The 14,886-nt window shown below is 45.3% G+C and overlaps 1 protein-coding gene across 1 annotated transcript in view; it reads right to left on the bottom strand.

Moving 5' to 3' along the window:
- Positions 1 to 14,886, bottom strand: part of CNTNAP2 (contactin associated protein 2) — a 1,667,645-nt gene that overhangs the window by 891,269 nt on the left and 761,490 nt on the right. The window lies entirely within an intron of this gene.

A 14,886-nucleotide genomic window follows, 5' to 3' on the forward strand; every position in this document is an offset into this window, starting at 1 on the left:
TATAAGGCATATAACAGCACCCAAACTGCTCAGAATATTTTATTAAGGTCTATTTTTATCTTGAGTTTTGGATAACAGGTACAAACTACACTCTCACATTTTATGCATTAAGCAGAAACCCACAAAAATAACTACTGCAAGGTTGCATTCTGTGGGGTGTTGAGCACTTCCTGAAAAATTCTGAGTGCCCCTAATATTCACTGAAGATATGCTTAGAGCACTCAGCACCTTGCAGGATTGTTCAATATTTTGCAAGAATAGGCCTTTAGTGCTCATTTTCCATTGAATTATTATCATTTGCATGATAGAGCACAAAGATTCTAGTCATAATTAGGTTTCCATTTTGCTAGGTATTGTACAAATACACAGAGGAACACGTGGTCCCTAGTGGCTTTGGCCCTGATTTGGGACACAGGAGACCTAGGTTCAATTTTTAACCCTACCACTAGCAGGCTCAGTGAACTTGGGCAAGTCACTTCCTCTCCCTGTGCCTCAGTTTTCCCATCTTTAAAGTGGAGATAATGCTACTGACCTCCTTGGTAAAGCAGTATGAGAGCTACAGATGAAAAGCACTATATAAAAGCTGGATAGTATTATTCTTTATTAATAGTATGAAACAAGTGCAACAAGTGAGTGTAGCAAACAATAGAATGGAAGATAAAAGGGAAGACAAGGATAACTGTCATAAAGTCACACTTTTCCTAGGCTTCTTAAGTGCATGGCTTGATGGTTCCAAGTAATTTAAAAACTCGATTTCAGTGGTATTTTTTCTCATTTATAAATATTAAAAACAGACTATCTGCTTTCACCAGCTGATGCTCGGTCCAGCCATTACTAATTGGTAGATTTCAAGAAGAAGTCAGATGAGAAGTGGGTCTCCAGGACAGAATTAAAGAGAAGATGTTAGAGTCTTTATAGATGAGTTCTGGTAGGATACAAAAGGTGCAGCATCAGAGACAGAATGGAGATGTTGGAGGGAGATTCCAGTATATAAATACAGACTGAGATTTTAAAATAATGTACACCTAAAGTTAGGCTCCTGGATCCATATTTAAACACTTACATAAGTAATGTGATTTTCAAAAGTGCTGAGCACTAGGGATAGTGGACAATTTTCCATTGAAGCCAGTTTTTCAATGGACATTTGGGTTCATAACTAAATGAATATTTTTGTGCAAATTTCTGCATTCTGAGCAAAATTTTGAATTTTTATTGAAAATCAAATGCTTGGAAACTGAAAAGTTTTCAGATTTTGGCTGCAAACTGACATATTTTGAGTTGGATATGCCAGACAACATCTCTCATGATGCACCATGGCCAGGTACTCCTCCCCCTCACCAAGAGAGGAGACTGTGGTGTATCACGTGAGATGTAGTTCATCCAGGAGACCCTGCCCATAGAGGAGAATGGGAACACAAATCACCCAGATTACACCTCCCATGAAGCACTATAGCAGCATTTCAGAATCAAACTATTTCAGTTTTCAGTTGAAATAGTTAGGGTTTTAATTTTTCACTAAAAAGCCAAAATTTTCTGTGGAAACACAACAAAACATTTTGCAGACAGCTTTACTGAGCCTCCAGGAGTCCCTATAGTATATAACTATGGAACTTCCCTTTACTTAACTAATATTGTTGGTATGCCTCCTCACTTTTGATAATCAGGGCCATGTAATTAAGTGTCTAAAGCCAAAAATCAGCAAAAACTTTATGTGGGATTTACACACATGCTGAAGCAATATGCTGAATAGCAAAAGATTTAAGATCATATTTAAGGTCTTTGAAGCCTTAACGTGGACAGCCATTTTAGAAAAAAATTGAACTACAGGGCACTAATTACACTTTCTGGCTCTGATTCACCTCTCAATTACATTGGTTTGAAAATCAATGGAGTGAGAGATGAGTCAGACTCAACAGATTCCAAAAATCATTACATTGTCATGTAACCTGATTTTTTGTTTCAAAGACTGAAATAATCAAGATTTATGTTGTAATTACCAGGCTGCCACACAACGGTACTTGCCAAGCAGACAAATGGTTAACAGTTTATATTTACAGTAACTTTTTAATATTATAGAATGTATGAATAAGAGAATTACAAATTACTTATTATTTAAGGACTTAGTGTTTGGTATCTGAATATTTTGTGATCACATGCACTGGGAGGGAAAAAGAAAATATTCCATATTGCCATCCACTATTCTTTAGCTATGACAGAGCAAAACCAATCACTTTGTCAAAAGCAATATTAATTCTATAGAGCAGTTATCATGATGTATATTTCTATCAGCATGAACTATTGATTTATTGGAAACAGAGGCCCAGAGTGAGCTTTTAAATTCCTATTTCCAGGACTGTTCCTCATTATGCAACATCTCATTTACTATTTGTACTCATTGGAAATGGCAAACCGTGTAATCATGTTCTGAAGCAAGGTACAGTACAGAACAGGATTTATTCGCAAACAGCTAGTCTGTACTAATATATTCATTAAATATTAAAAAGGAAATCAAAAACTCCAGGTCAATAGAAAAGGACATGAATGACTCTCATGTAGTAAATAGCCAAAATGTGTCTCAGTTCTTATTTCAGCTGCTGAGCATGTTCATTACTTAATGGAAAGAAGATATACAGAGAAAAAGGAACTGTATCACATTGGGTAACATTTCCCCCCAGTTTACTTGCAGTGAATAAATAAACCACAAAGTAATGGATTGGACAGTGTATTAAAACATTAATGTATCTAATAGTTGGATGGAATTTATAGTTTACTGTTTATAGCTGCATGAAAACAGAAAGTAACATGGCTTTACTCTTGACCTATAGCACATTCTTTCAGAATTGGATCTCTTACTTCTGTTTGTACTAATTCCATCCAACTCTGCCGTCAAAATGTTATATAATTTCACCAAGACACCTTGTTTAATGGCTTGAGTCTAGACTTTAAGACTATTCAACATTAAAGTTCAAATTCTCCCTTCCTCCCCACACTCTACTAGTTCTCTATAGCATATTCTTCAACTATTGCATGCATGGAACTTGGATTTGAATGGAATGTTCAATGGAAACAAGTTATATCATATGTTATATTGGTTCAGAATATGACATACAGGCCTAACCCTGAAGTCCTTACTAAATTTAACTCAGTTGAAACTCTTAGGTCTGGTCTACACTACGAGTTTAGGTCGAATTTAGCAGCGTTACCTTGATTTAACCCTGCACCCGTCCACACGACGAAGCCCTTTTTTTCGACTTAAAGGGCTCTTAAAATCAATTTCTTTACTCCTTTCCCGACAAGGTGGGGGTGGAGTAAAGAAATCTGACTTGCCGGATCGAATTTGGGGTAGTGTGGACGCAATTCAACGGTATTGGCCTTTGGGAGCTATCCCAGAGTGCTCAATTGTGACCGCTCTGGACAGCACTCTCAACTTGGACACACTGGCCAGGTAGACAGGAAAAGGCCCGCGAATTTTTGAATCTCATTTCCTGTTTGGCCAGCGTGGCAAGCTCACTTGCACAGGTCACCATGCAGAGCCCATCAGCACAGGAAACCATGCAGTCCCAGAATCGCCAAAGAGCTCCAGCATGGACTGAACGGGAGGTATGAGATCTGATCGCTGCATGGGGAGACGAATCCGTGCCAGCAGAACTCCGTTCCAAAAGACGAAATGCCAAAATAATTGAAAAAATCTCCAAGGGCATGAAGGACAGAGGCTATAACAGGGACCCACAGCAGTGCTGCATGAAAATCAAGGAGCTCAGGCAAGCCTACCAAAACACCAGAGAGGCAAACGGCCGCTACAGTTCACAGCCCCAGACATGCTGCTTCTATGATGAGCTGCATGCCATTCTAGGGGGTGCAGCCACCAGTACCCCAACCCTGTGCTTTGACTCCAACCAAGGAGTGGGCGGCAACATGGAAGTGGGTTTCGGGGGAAGGAAGATGATGACGACGAGGAGGTTGTAGATAGCTCACATTAAGGAAGCAGAGAAACCGGTTTCCCCAACAGCCAGGATCTGATCATCACCCTGGACCTGGAGCAAGTACCCGTCGAACCCACCCAAGGCGGGCTCCCGGACCCTGAAGGCGGAGAAGGGACCTCTGGTGAGTGTACCTTTGTAAATATTATACATGGTTTAAAAGCAAGCATGTTTAATGATTAATTTGCCCTGGCATTCGCAGCCAGTACAGCTACTGGAAAAGTCTGTTAAAGTGTCTGGGGATGGAGCAGAAATCCTCCAGGGACATCTCCATAAAGCTCTCCTGGATGTACTCTCAAAGACTTTGCAAAAGGTTTCTGGGGAGGGCAGCCTTATTCCAGCCTCCATGGTAAGACACTTTACCATGCCAGGCCAGTAGCACGCAGTCGGGAATCATTGCAGAACAAAGCACTGCAGCGTATGATCCCGGTGTTTGCTGGCATTCAAACAACATCTGTTCTTTATCTCTCTGTGTTACCCTCAGGAGAGTGATATCATTCATGGTCACCTGGTTGAAATAGGGTGGTTTTAGTAAGTGGACATTCAGAGGTGCCCGTTCCTGCTGGGCTGTTTCCCTGTGGCTGAACAAAAATCTTCCCCACTGTTAGCCACGCGGTGAGGGGAGGAGTGAAACCATCATCCCAGAGAATTGTGTGTGTGTGGGTAGGGGGGAGGGATCGTTGGGTTTCTGCTGCACTTTAACCCGCAGCCCCTCCTTTTAAATTGCCAACCCATTTTAAATGGCCAACACAACGGCTACTTCATATGGGAAATGAGGGCACTGCTGTTTGAAACCATTCCCACATGTTATGAAGATTAAAGAAGCCAAAAGACTGTGGGTTACCATGGCTGCCTGCAAGCCGAATTCTGTTGCCTGGCCCTGCATGAATGATCTCTCACACCAAACCAGCATACTCTCAATAAGAGGCTAATGCGACCTTGTAGTGAAAGCACATGTGCGATGTAATGTTAACAGCAAAGTTTACTGTGAAAGAGCGTACCCATTGTTCTATAAAATGTGTCTTTTTAACTACAACTCTCCCTTTTTTTCCCTCCACCAGCTGCATATGTTTCTCCTTCCCAGAGGCTAGCGAAGATTAGAAGGCGAAAAAAACGCACTTGTGATGAAATGTTCTCTGACCTCACGCTGTCCACCCACACTGACAGAGCACAGCAGAATACGTGGAGGCAGACAATCTCAGAGTGTAGGAAAACACAATATGACCGTGAGGAGAGGTGGCAAGCTGAAGATGGTAGGTGGCGTCAGCTTGCTGAAAGAAGGCAGGAGTCAATGCTCAGGCTGCTGGAAGATCAAACTCATATGCTCCAGCGTATGGTTGAGCTGCAGGAAAGGCAGCAGGACCACAGACCGCCCTTCAGCCTCTGTGTAACCAACCACCCTCCTCCCCAAGTTCCATAGCCTCCTCACCCAGACGCCCAAGAACGTGGGGGGGGGCCCTCCGGCCACCCAGCACTCCACCCCAGAGGATTGCCCAAGCAACAGAAGGCTGGCATTCAATAAGTTTTAAAGTGCTGTGTGCCCTTGTCCTTCCCTCCTCCACCACCCCACCCAGTTCTTCCTTCCTCCACCACCCCTCCCGGGCTACCTTGGCAATGATCCCACTATTTGTGTGATGAATGAATAAAGAATGCATGAATGTGAAGCAACAATGACTTTATTGCCTCTGCAAGTGGTGATCGACGAGGGGAGGGGAGGGTGCTTAACTTACAGGAAAGTAGAGTGAACCCGGCGGGAGGAGGGTTTCCATCAAGGAGAAACAAACAGAACTTTCACACCAGAGCCTGGCCAGTCATGAAACTGGTTTTCAAAGCTTCTCTGATGCGCCCCGCGCCCTCCTGTACTCTTCTAACCACCATACACTTCAGTAACATGTAATCAGCGGCCAAGCGATTTGCCTCAACCTCCCACCCAGCCATAAACGTCTCCCCCTTACTCTCACAGATATTGTGGAGAGCAAAGCAAGCAGTAATAACAAGGGGAATATTGGTTTTGCTAAGGTGTAAACAACTCAGTAAACTGCGCCAGCGCACTTTTAAATGCCCAAATGCACATTCTACCACCATTCTGCACTTGCTCAGCCTATACTTGAACAGCTCCTGACTACTGTCCAGGCTGCCTCTGTATGGCTTCATGAGCCAGAGCCAGGGGATAGGCTGGGTCCCCAAGGATAACTATAGGCATTTCAACATCCCCAATGGTTATTTTCTGGTCTGGAAAGTAAGTCCCTTGCTGCAGCTGTTGAAACAGACCAGAGTTCCTGAAGACACAAGCATGATGTACCTTTCCTGGCCATGCCACGTTGATGTTGGTGAAACATCCCTTGTGATCCACCAGTGCTTGCAGTACCATTGAAAAGTACCCCTTGCGGTTTATGTACTTGCTGCCTTGGTGCTCCAGTGCCAAGATAGGGATATGGGTTCCATCTATGGCCCCACCACAGTTAGGGAATCCCATTGCAGCAAAGCCATCCACTATGACCTGCACATTTCCCAGAGTCACTACCCTTGATAGCAGCAGCTCAGTGATTGCTTTGGCTATTTGCATCACAGCAGCCCCCACAGTAGATTTGCCCACTCCAAATTGCTTCCCGACTGACTGGTAGCTGTCTGGCGTTGCAAGCTTCCAGAGGGCTATTGCCACTCACTTCTCAACTGTGAGGGCTACTCTCATCTTGGTACTCTTGTGCTTCAGAGCAGGGGAAAGCAAGTCACAAAGTTCCATGAAAGTGTCCTTACGCATGCGAAAGTTTTGCAGCCACTGGGAATCATCCCAGACCTGCAACACTATGCAGTCCCACCAGTCTGTGCTTGTTTCCCGGGCCAAGAATTGGCGTTCCACGCCATGAACCTGCCCAATTGACACGATGATGTGCACACTGCAGGGGCCCGTACTTTGTGAGAAGTCTATGTCCATGTCCTCATCACTCTCATCACCGTGCTCCAGTCACCTCCTCCTTGCCTGGTTTCGTTTTTCTTGCAGGTTATGGTTCTGCATATACTGCTGGATAATGCACGTGGTGTTTATAGTGCTCATAATTGCCGCAGTGATCTGAGCGGGCTCCATGTTCCCAGTGCTATGGCGTCTGTGCTGAAAAAAGGTGCAAAACGATTGTCTGCCGTTGCTCTGATGGAGGGAGGGGTGACTGACAACATGGATTACAGGGTTGGCTTACAGGGAATTAAAATCAACAAAGGGGGTGGCTTTGCATCAAGGAGAAACAGAATGGCCCCCTCAAGGATAGAACTCAAAAGCCTGGGTTTAGCAGGCCGTTGATTTCATGGAGGGAGGGAGAGAGGGATGGAGGGGGAAAAAATTAATACAAATGAATACAAAACAAATCTGGTCTATTTCTTGTTTTGATCCACTTCATCTATCTTTATACATCTTAGGTTGGCAGCAGACGGTGCAGTACGACTGCTAGCCATTGTCATCTCCTGGATGCTCGCCAGAGGATGGTGCAGTACAACTGACGGCAGGGCTGAATCTCCATGAGACAAAACTTAAAAAGGGAAATTACCTGGCTGAGTCACTCCCATGTCTGCCCAGGCGACCCTGACTGACCTCACCAAGGTTGGCTAAAAGAGCACCCAGGAGTACAGCGACGATGGCTACCAGTCATATTGCAACGTCTGCTGCCAAAAGACAATGAGCTGCTGCTGTGTAGCAATGCAGTACCACGTCTGCCAGCACCCAGGAGACATATGGTGACGGTGAGCTGAGTGGGTTCTATGCTTGCCATGGCATGGCGTCTACATGGGTAACCCAGGAAAAAAGGTGTGTAACGATTGTCTGCCGTTGCTTTCACGGAGGGAGGAAGGGAGGAGGGGGGGCCTGACAATATGACCCAGAACCACCCGCGACAATGTTTTTGCCCCATCAGGCATTGGGATTTCAACCCAGAATTCAAATGGATGGAGACTGTGGGAACTGTGGGATAGCTACCCGCAGTGCAATGCTCCGGAAGTCGATAGTTGCCTCGGTACTGTGGTCGCACTCCATCAACTAAATGCACTTAGAGCATTTGTGTGGGGACACACACAATCGACTGTATAAAAATGCTTTCTAAAAAAACAAATACTATAAATTCGACCTAATTTCTTAGTGTTGACATACCCTTATTGACATCATTGGAACATCTGGATTTGATGCTAGAAAATCATCTTCAGCTAATCTGTTTGTGAGCTCGTGTCAGTAAACATTTACTCACACAAGTAGTTTAATTGAAGTATAATTGCTCATTGATGTGATTAAAGTTGCTCCCTCTGGCCCACTCTGTATAAGAGATTCACAGTGCTGATTGGTGAGATGTATTTCACCATTAACAAACATGTTATCTTCCCTTTCCAATTCCTTTAGCAAAACTTCTTTTACTGGCCTTCTACCACTGCTGCTGCTCTTGCCTTGCTGAACCAACATACTTTAGAAACATCATCTTCAAGAGGTAGCACATCACTGTTTTTAGAAATTATATTTAATTAGTGATGGCTGTCTTTGAGTTGATACTGTGAGAACCTTTACTATACACGACCTTGGAATGCCAGGTCTGTGAGGAAGCTCACCTTCCTTCTCTTGTCCCCATATTACATAGGCACAACTGACCTGTGTTTAGCACAGCATGGGAAAAGCAGATCAGTGGAACTGGAGCTGGGTGAATAATTAAAAATTAATAATTCAGTCATTTGATTTCCCCTTTCCTTTCCATGCACTCAATATGCTAAAAAGAATGATTTTTCTCTAGTTTATTCATTATTCAATATTACTGATTAATTACAATAACATATATTGATCCGTAGCTGGCCTTCTGCTAAATGCAATGTCAGACCTTCCGGGCATGGACCAAGTCTACCTATGCATATTTATCATATCTAGCACAGTGTCACCCTCATCCTAATTAGGGACTTTGGGTGCTTCTTCAATATACATAATTAAATAAATACATACACACATAATATTTAGATGTTTGTGACTAGTTCATTGAGCGTATTCAGTTCTTAGCTGCTGTAAACTGACATAGGTCCATTTACTTCAATGGAACTATGTTGACTTTCATCAACTTCGGATCCAACCCTCATTATTTAAGACTCATGTTTTGATTGGACACATAGCTGTTCATTCATTTTGAGTCAATGGACGTTTTACCTGTGTATACATTGATTAAGGAATTGATCCTATATTTTGACCCCACTGGAACCACTTACAGCAAAACTCCATTTTTTCTGAAGTCCCAGAGTGATATGAAATTTGCAGTTCTGATAATATCAAACATTACACCCTTTATAATAACATTGTTTGAGGTGCAGAGGGATAAAGAGACTTCACTATTAAAGGCTTCCTCTGTGGCACACACTAGGTAGGTAAAAAAGAGTGCAATGCAAATTAACCATAGACTGAGTAAGTTCGGGACTTGTAAATGTTCAGGTGAAAACAAAACAAACAAAAACAAAAAATGCTAAAAGGAATGTGTAAACTTCTCCATTATCAAATCATAGCATTTAGTTTTGATTTGCTGTACGTTACATAACACTGATTTGTCAGGGCTCCAGAGTCACTACATCAGTTAGGAAGGAATGTCAGCTAGAATGTTTATTTTAAAGTCCCATATCACTTCTCAACCTTATGTAAGTAAACTTGATACGATTCATTGTTCAAGATCAAGGGGAAATGTCTTGACTGTCACATGAAAATGCTTGCTTAAGGGTTGGGGAAATACAAGTTAAATCTTCTAAATGGAGAAGTCCAATTCAATTAGTCAAGAAATGACACAACCTCTGGTTTACCAATTTTACATGCCTGGGAGGCTCAAAATATAGTAAAAGTATACCTGTCTCCATGAGGGAAAACATGAGGTCTACAGAAATCCATGGTCTACAGGTCCATGAGGTCTACAGAAATCCATTAGATTCCCCCCACACACCCCCCACACCACATCCCAACTTGGAGGCTGTGTTATAGCATAGTAAGTTTCCATTTCGATAAGGAAGCCTAACTTCTCTTGATTAGTAAGCAGTACTGGACAAAAAATATTTGCAAAAGTTTGAAACATTTTTTCCATCAATCATTAAATTATTCCAGGATATTTTAGCCGGTCTAATTCTACTCATCAAATACATTACACACTAATGATTTTCAACAATTAGAAACTAATTGTTCATTTTTATTATTATTCAACCAACTGCAAAAGTTGGTGATATTCCCCAGATTATGTAATCTTGTCACATCACAGTAAGCCAAATTTTACAGTCCTTATTCAGAGTATACTCCCATTATCTTTAATGAGCAAGTCCCTCAGGATTCGGTATAAAGGTCTGAGGGTGGAAGTCTAGAATCCGGGGCTGTGGGGGCCCTGGATCACTGACAATCCCTTGTCATCACCAAGGGAGATGAGCAAAACACCATCTGCAAAAGGATGGCTCCTAGCCCTACTTCCGAGGCATCTGTTTGTAGGACAAATTCTTTCTTGAAGTCTGGGGCTATGAGTACTGGATGGCAGCAAAGGGCTATCCTTAACTCTGCGAATGCGCCTTCTGCTGCATCAGACCATTTTACTATTTTGGGGCCCCGAGCCTTCATCAGGTCTGTCAATGGCCCTGCTCTAGTGGCGAAATGAGGGATGAATCTCTGATAGTACCCTACTAACCCGAGAAATGCTCTGTCCTGCTTTTTATAGACTGGCTGAGGCTAATCTTGTATTGCCTACACTTTGTTCCATTGGGGTTTTACCAAGCCTCTCCTTACTACATACCCGAGGTATCTGGCCTCAGCTAGTCCTATCACACACTTGAGAGGGTTGGCAGTGAGGCCGGCCTTCCGCAGGGCACCTTGTACCGCCTTCTACTTTCCCTATGTGTGTTTCCCAGTCAGGGCTATGGATGACTATGCTGTCTAAATAGGCGGCGGCATACCTGGCATGGGGCAGCAGCAATTTATCCATAAGTCGTTGGAATGTTGCAGGAATGTATTCTGAAAGGGAGGACAGTGTATTGGAACAGGCCTTCAGGTGTAGAGAAAGCAGTCTTCTCCTTGGCGTTCTTGGCCAGGGGAATTTGCCAATATCCTTTGGTCAGGTCCAGAGTGGTTAGGTATCGGGCCTTGCCTAACTGATCAACTAGCTCATTGACACGTGGTATCGGATAGGCATCGAATTGGGATACTTCACTCAACTTCCGGATGTCGTTGCAAAACCTCAAGGTGCCGTCAGGCTTGGGTACTAGGACAATAGGACTTGACCACTGGCTGTGGGATTCTTCAATAATCCCAAGTTCCAACATCTTCTTCACTTCTGTCCTAATTTCCTCTCTTTTAGCTTCCAGTATCTGGTACGGTCTTATCGTCACCCTTATTCTGGGCCTGGTGACGATATGATGTTGGACCAGTGTCGTACGGCCCGGTTGTGTACAGAACACATCTTGGTTCCGTTGGATCATATCAATGACCTCTGTTCGTTGTTCTAGGGCTAACTCGGAGGATATCCTGACCTTCCCCTGTGGGTCGTCTGTCTGAGGTGGAGCTCTTCGAATGACCAGGCACACCTCTGGGTCATGCCAGGGCTTCAGTTTAGGTGGTAGATCTGCTCTGGTCTTTGGCGGTCTGGTTGTCTGACCTTATAGTCCTTTTCCCCAATGGCTTCCACTATCTCATATGGCCCATGCCAGCTGGCCAGGAGTTTGCTTTCCGCTGTCAACATCACCCGTTCTCCTGGCTGAAATTTCCATACTTTTGCCTGGCGTTTGTAATATATCCACTGGGTCTCTTGTGCTTTTTCCAAATGTTCTCGTACTATTGGGGTTACTTGAGTTATTCGCTCTCTCATCTGTGTCACGTGCTCAATGACATTCTTTCCTGGGTTGGGTTGTTCTTCCCAGTCCTCCTTGGCGATATCTAATATTCCGTGTGGGTGGCACCATATAGTAGCTCAAAGGAAGAGAAACCAGTGGACGTTTGGGGGACTTCCCGTATTGCAAACATTAGGTATGGTAGAAGGGTATCCCAGTCTTTTCTGTCCTATGCTACCACCTTCCAGATCATACCTTTAAGGGTACAGTTAAACCGCTCGACCAGTCCATCTATTTGTGGATGGTAGACTGAGGTCCGTATGGCATAGATACGGAGCAGGGTACATAAGTCCTTCATTAATTTTGACATGAAAGGGGTTCCTTGGTCAGTCAGGGTCTCCTTAGGGATGCCCACTCTGGCAAAAACCTGAAGTATTTCTTTTGCTATTGCCTTGGATGTAGGGTTTCTTAAAGGAATGGCTTCTGGATACCGTGTGGCATAGTTAAGGATGACTAATATGTTTTGTTGGCCCTGTGCTGATCTTTCCAGTGGGCCCACTAGGTCCATGGTTATCCTTTCGAAAGGGACTTCAATAATAGGCAAAGGTACTAATGGGGCCAGCAAGTGAGGTCGGGGGCTATGCAACTGGCATTCCAGGCAGGCGGTACAATAGCATTGTATTCCTCCGCGCGTTTTCCTGGCCAATAAAATCTTCTTAGGACTCTATCAAGTGTCTTGTCTATTCCTAGGTGTCCCCCCAATAAATGACTGTGAGCTAACTCTCGTACTGTCCTTGTGTTTTTCCATGGGACTAAGAGCTGCTCTACTTCCCCTCGAATTTGCACTATTCGGTACAACAGATCACATTTGATCACATAATACGGCCTTGGGCCTTTGGTCTTTCTTTCCATGGGTACACCATTTACTTCCACTACCTCATCCCTCACATTCACATATAGAGGGTCTTTGGCTTGGTCCTGCCCGAAATTCTCACGTGCAGTACCCATTTGACCTAACTCCATGGGACCTATTTCTTCTCCGCCCCTTGGGTTGGCCCTACTTGGGTTAGGAACCACCTCTGAGTCCTCACTGGCCTGAATTGTCTCCTGGCCTCCTGAACGGGTTTGCTTACCAACAAGGGAAGCTTTCTGGTCCTCTGCTAGAATCCTGGTCCGTAGCCTTTTATTTGCCCTCTTTTCCTGCCTAGATTTTTGGGGTTTCTCAGGGGATGAAAATAGCTCCGGGGCAAATTCAGCAAAAATTGGGATGAGGCTATCTGTAGGTGCCTCCGTCTCAGCCCGGGGGTTGTTACCCTCCCCTGGCTCTACTGGGGGCAGTAAGTTCTCAAACCCAGGGAAGTCCCTACCAATTAAGACCGGGTATGGGGAGCCTAGGGACCAGCCCTGCAGTTACCCTGGTAGTGTTTCCCTGGATCTCAATCCATACTGGGATTGTGGGGTAGAAATTTGTGGTGCCATGAACGCACGTTACTCCTGTGATTTTGGCCCGGGTTAGTTGGTCTTGCCCCACCAACTTCCCTGAGACCAGTGTGACAGCACTCCTGGAATCTACTAATGCTATGGTCGCAATACCATTCATCTTTACTGACCTTGTATACCCATGTGAGGTCACTGCGACCCCTATCAGGCCGATTAGGCCACATTGTTCTCCAGGATCCCCCAGACTGCACTGCATAGGCTCTTTCCTGTTGGGGCATTGGGCTGTTATATGCCCCAATTCCCCACACTTGTAACACAGACCCCTTATCCCGGTTGCCGCCCTCTGCCTGGGGCTATTTGGCCAGCCCCCCAAGCCCTCTCTTCCCAAACCCCCAGGTCACTTCTTGGCTTCGGGCCATTCCTCAGTGTCTTTCCACCCAGTTATGGTTCTTCTGTAGTTCTCAACAATCTGGGGCCTTGGGCTTGGAGCTGTCTTCCTGGTTTGCTGTGTCTCACCCCCGGGGTCTGGAACAGTTCATGGGCTGCCAGCTGTCTTTCCACGAGGGAGACCAACTTATCGTAGGTAGAGGGGTCATTCTGGCCAACCCAAGCCTGGAGACCTGGTGGTAGCCCCCGGATATACCGGTTCAGTACCAAGAGCTCCATCATTTTTTCAGAGCTGAGGAACTCAGGGCGCAGCCATCTCTGGGTCAGGTGGATCAGGTCAAACAATTGCGATCGGGGTGTCTTATGCTCTGTATACTGCCATTCATGAAACCTCTGGGCTCGCAACGCCATGGTTACTCCGGATCTGGCCAGGATATCTGCCTTCAGCTGGGGGTAATCCTCAGCAGTCTCTGCAGCGATATTGTAGTAGACCTTCTGGGCCTCCCCACACAGGAAAGGGGCGAGGATACCAGACCACTGATCTCGGGGCCAGGCCTCCCACCGGGCTGTTCTCTCAAATGCCAGGAGGTACGCCTCCATATCATCCTCCCATGTCCTTTTCTGTAGGCAGTGGCTGACCCGTACAGTCCGGGTTCCATCGCCATTGTTGTTCCACTCCACTTCGTCTGGTTTGCCAGCTCCTGTAGCAGAGCTCGGTGCTGGGCAGCCTGATTCATCAACAGCTGATTAGTCTCCTGCTGCACGTGAGTCACCTCCTGTTGGGCGGTTGTTTGGATTCGGGTAGCCTCCTGCTGCGCTGCAGTGGCTTGTATTAGAGCCTTGACCACGTCGTCCATCTTGGGGATGGGATGGTTTTGGTTAACCCTGGTTTAAGTCCCCAGTGCGGAGATCCCACTGCTAACACCACATGTGGCAAATTGCCAGTATGATTATGATGGGTCCCACGCTTCCTCTTCTTGGGTGGGGTTCAGGGCGCAGTTTCCTGCCCCTGAACTAGGGAATCTACTGTCCCACTAGTAACCCAGAGAAGGGTAGTGGAGAGGGAGGGACCCGGGCCTGCCCTCTACTCTGGGTCCCAGCCCAGGGGCCCTAGGGATAGTGGTAAACCACTTGAACTAGTGCTTCCTTCCCCTGGGCTACTTCCCTCTCCTGCTCTTCAGCTTGTGGGGCTTCCTGCCCTCTCTCTCTCTCTACACAAGCCGGGTGTCTCTTTACCTACGGTCTTGGTCTTCTAGCCAGCCATGGTACTTCTCCAGACTCTCCT

This window comes from Lepidochelys olivacea (genome assembly GCF_965140295.1).
Source record: "Lepidochelys olivacea isolate rLepOli2 genome assembly, chromosome: 2".
Taxonomy (NCBI): domain Eukaryota; kingdom Metazoa; phylum Chordata; order Testudines; family Cheloniidae; genus Lepidochelys; species Lepidochelys olivacea.